The sequence below is a fragment of the Podarcis erhardii genome (assembly GCF_964252035.2).
Source record: "Podarcis erhardii genome assembly, chromosome: 7".
NCBI classification, from domain to species: Eukaryota; Metazoa; Chordata; class Lepidosauria; order Squamata; family Lacertidae; genus Podarcis; species Podarcis erhardii.
The window spans coordinates 61,180,693-61,185,426 of record NC_138511.1 but is presented as its reverse complement, the minus strand read 5'-3'; positions in this window follow the sequence as shown (position 1 = coordinate 61,185,426).

The window sequence follows — 4,734 nt, the reverse complement described above, 5'->3', positions numbered from 1 at the left end:
CAGCTGTCCTTTGAAATTAGCACTTCTTTGACTTTTGCAAGGTGGCTCCGCAGCCAAGCAGTGTGTAAAACAAATGCATATACCAGGGGCAACTGTGCGTGGAAATGCATACATTTATGAAAGTAACGTTAAAAGGGATTATATTAGTGCAGGCACGTCCAACAGGTAGATCACAATCTACCGGTAGATCACTGGACGTCTGTGGTAGATCACTGGTAGATTACTGGCTCCCCCCAAAGAAGCTCAGCAACTTTGACCTGAACCCCAAGAAACAGGGCTTTCCTTCCTAAAAAAAGCTCAACAACCTTCATGTGTGAGCAGATCGCAGCGTCTTGGGAATTGGCCACCCTGTATTAGTGGAACTTGCTTTGCAAAAAAATATGTACAGTAGACAAGATTGCAGAAGTGTGTATATTAGATTTATTTATTTTTAATGAAAACATATGTGGAAATGTGGACAATTTCAGATTGGAAAAGGGAGAAATTGATGGATACTGAAATGGACAAATGTGTCCGTGCCTAGTTCAACCTGGGAGAGGTAAAAGGTATATGGGGTAAAAGGCAGGGTGGGGGGTGGGCTTTTGGCTGGCTTGAATATGAGGAATAAGACAGTTGCTCAAGCCTGTTCCCTTCCCGGATATCTGTATTTCCAGCAGCCATATGCCTGCTGAAGTTATTGGCAAATTTCCCCTGTTGACTTCTCGTGGGTGGATTTATCATTCTTCTCAAGCCCCCTGGTTACCGTAGCAACTGACACTTACACAACCTTTAACTAACACGGCGGGGCACGTGGAAACAGGTACATGTTAATGAAGGGCGGCCGTGGGATTGCTAAAAGATGTGCATATCCATTTGCAACATCTGGGACCTTTCGACAAGGGATTAAATCTCGACAGCTCCAAGGAAAGGCTGCAGAGGGGGGAGTCAGTGAGGCACACAGAGAGAGGAAGGCTCCTTGCTGCTATTCCAGAAAAGACAGCATCAGATCAGCTGAACCAGGCGTCTGAGCTTCTAGGGCAGCCCTTTCCCAACCAGAGGCCAGCCAGAAGCGTGGGCATACAATCATTATCATCATCATTTTTAATTTGTATACCGTCTTTCTATCTTACTATACTCAAGGCGGATTACAAACTGAAGAAACAAAAAAATGTACATCTTATAACAATCTAATCCCCACCAGTCCCAGTCAGTTGGGACTAATAGGCATTATAGTCCAATATATCTGGAGGATGTGAGGTTAGGGGAAGGCTGTCCAAAGGCCTGGTTCAGACATTCATGCCTAAAGCAATGGGAAATGACCCTGGGTCACTTCAGGAACACAAGTGTCAGTTGAGGAAAATTTACCACAGTCTGGTGTTGTGGTGGTTCCGTCTCCCTTCCCTGGCCCCCTTGGCATGATTTGTAATTGGCCTCCATTTATATATATATATATATATATGCAGGTTTTGGTGTCCTCGGGTGTCTTCCCGTGTAAAAGTTGGGGTGTCTAGGCGACGTTTCGACGAGGTCTCACTCGTCATCTTCAGGCTGGTGCTTTCGGCTTCTTGTTACTGGAACAGAGCAGGATCTCAGTGTTTGAGTTCCTATAAATACTGTAGAGGGGGTGTGGTGTATAGCCTCCAATGTTCTGGGCAGAGAGGAAGTTCCCAGGCTAGTGTGCCTTTTCTTCTTTTGTTCCTTAATTACTTGAGAGATATCTTGAGTGATTTCTTGAGTGATATCCTGAGTACCACTTAGGTGGGTCATTAGGTGTGGATTAGTTGTTAAAGTCTTTGTGTCTTGACCTCTTGAACTTTGTGAAGAGTTTTCCTGAGAAGATGGCTGTACTGTACTTAGTTGTGCTCTGGCTTGGCTTCGTGTATAGGGGCGAGCTGTGGTTTTGTGGCTTGTGTCAGCCAGGTCTGTGTAGGGATTGCAGGGGGGTGCAGCATCCGGAGGTGCCACCATGGATTGGCTACTGGATGGTGTCTGTAATTCATCTGTGGAGAGGGTCTGGGTTTGGGTCTGGTGTGGTTGATTGGTGTTGGCGTTCTGTGTGCCTCTGGATCTGGTGTCAGTTTTTGTGGGGAGGGCTAATTTCCAGATGTCTGGCAAGCGGGATGTGTCGTCACGCTTGTTCATGTTGTGAGGGTGTTTCTCTATCTCGATGGCTTCCATGATTATTCTCTTGTGGTGATGTTCCGTGTTAAAGAGCAATTTGGAATCTGCAAAATTAATTTCGTGTCCTGTTTCTTTCATGTGTTGGAAAAGAGAGGAAGTTTTTTCTTCTTTTTTGACGGCATTCTTGTGTTCTGCGATACGTGCATTTATTCGTCTGTTTGTTTGTCCAATGTACGTGGCTGGGCAGACTTTGCAGGGTATTTCATAGATCCCTTGGTTTTCCAACTGGATTTTATCCTTGGGGTTTCTGAGGATATTGGCTATTTTTTGGTTGGTGCAAAAGGCTGTTTTGATATTGTGTTTATGGAGGATTTTGCTAATTTTATCTGTAGTGCCCTTGATATAAGGAAGGAGGGCCATGCCATTGTTTTCTTCTGTGTCTTGGTTTTTGGGGGGTGTTTCCTTTTGGATTAGCTTCGTAATCCTGTTTTGCTGGTATCCATTGGCAATTAACACGTTTATTAACAATTAACACGTGGACAAAGATACAAACAGATAGAAGGAGCACCTATGGGATCACCCCTCTCACCGGTCATCGCAAACCTGTACATGGAACACTTTGAAACCAATGCTTTAGACAAGTCAGAACACAAACCCAAACTTTGGCTCAGATATGTTGACGACACCTTTGTAATTTGGCCACACGGGAAAGAAAAACTGGATAGCTTCCTCACACATCTCAACAACTTACACCCCAAAATACAATTCACTATGGAAATAGAAGCCAACAACCAACTTCCCTTCCTTGACGTCCTAATCTACAAAAAACCTGATGGCTCCCTAGGACACACTATCTACCGGAAAAAAACACACACCAACCGCTACTTACATGCACAATCACACCACCACCCTGCACAAATAAACTCCGTAGCCAAGACTCTCATCTCCAGAACCAAACGCCTGGCTGACAAAGACCACTTGACAACTGAGTTACAGAATCTCTCAAACGTGTTAATTGCCAATGGATACCAGCAAAACAGGATTACGAAGCTAATCCAAAAGGAAACACCCCCCAAAAACCAAGACACAGAAGAAAACAATGGCATGGCCCTCCTTCCTTATATCAAGGGCACTACAGATAAAATTAGCAAAATCCTCCATAAACACAATATCAAAACAGCCTTTTGCACCAACCAAAAAATAGCCAATATCCTCAGAAACCCCAAGGATAAAATCCAGTTGGAAAACCAAGGGATCTATGAAATACCCTGCAAAGTCTGCCCAGCCACGTACATTGGACAAACAAACAGACGAATAAATGCACGTATCGCAGAACACAAGAATGCCGTCAAAAAAGAAGAAAAAACTTCCTCTCTTTTCCAACACATGAAAGAAACAGGACACGAAATTAATTTTGCAGATTCCAAATTGCTCTTTAACACGGAACATCACCACAAGAGAATAATCATGGAAGCCATCGAGATAGAGAAACACCCTCACAACATGAACAAGCGTGACGACACATCCCGCTTGCCAGACATCTGGAAATTAGCCCTCCCCACAAAAACTGACACCAGATCCAGAGGCACACAGAACGCCAACACCAATCAACCACACCAGACCCAAACCCAGACCCTCTCCACAGATGAATTACAGACACCATCCAGTAGCCAATCCATGGTGGCACCTCCGGATGCTGCACCCCCCTGCAATCCCTACACAGACCTGGCTGACACAAGCCACAAAACCACAGCTCGCCCCTATACACGAAGCCAAGCCAGAGCACAACTAAGTACAGTACAGCCATCTTCTCAGGAAAACTCTTCACAAAGTTCAAGAGGTCAAGACACAAAGACTTTAACAACTAATCCACACCTAATGACCCACCTAAGTGGTACTCAGGATATCACTCAAGAAATCACTCAAGATATCTCTCAAGTAATTAAGGAACAAAAGAAGAAAAGGCACACTAGCCTGGGAACTTCCTCTCTGCCCAGAACATTGGAGGCTATACACCACACCCCCTCTACAGTATTTATAGGAACTCAAACACTGAGATCCTGCTCTGTTCCAGTAACAAGAAGCCGAAAGCACCAGCCTGAAGATGACGAGTGAGACCTCGTCGAAACGTCGCCTAGACACCCCAACTTTTACACGGGAAGACACCTGAGGACACCAAAACCTGCATTCCTGTACCCGTGAAAATCTACGAAAGCATATATATATATATATATATATATATATATATATATATATATATGTCAGTTATTTCCAAGCCAAGTTGTAAGCCAGAGATTTGCATCCTATTTCTGTCCTTATGACATAATCCGGAATGCAGCAAGTGGGTCCATATGGCAGCAGGATGCCCTTTGGCAACCCTAAATCAGGGGTGGCAAATGAGACTCCACCTCCCATCAGCGCCAGCCAGCATGGCCAAGAGGGAGGGGTTGAAGGGAGCTGTCCAGCAATATGCCTATCCTAGAAACTAGAATTTCTAGCATTAATCCAACTTGGGTCAACATTTCTGTGGGTGACTGACAGTTTGCTACATCCATCAGGAAAGTCTGGGTGTGAAGAAGGTTCACAAGACCATCCAAACCAGGGTGGATAATCGTTTTTTCTATTGAAGGTCAC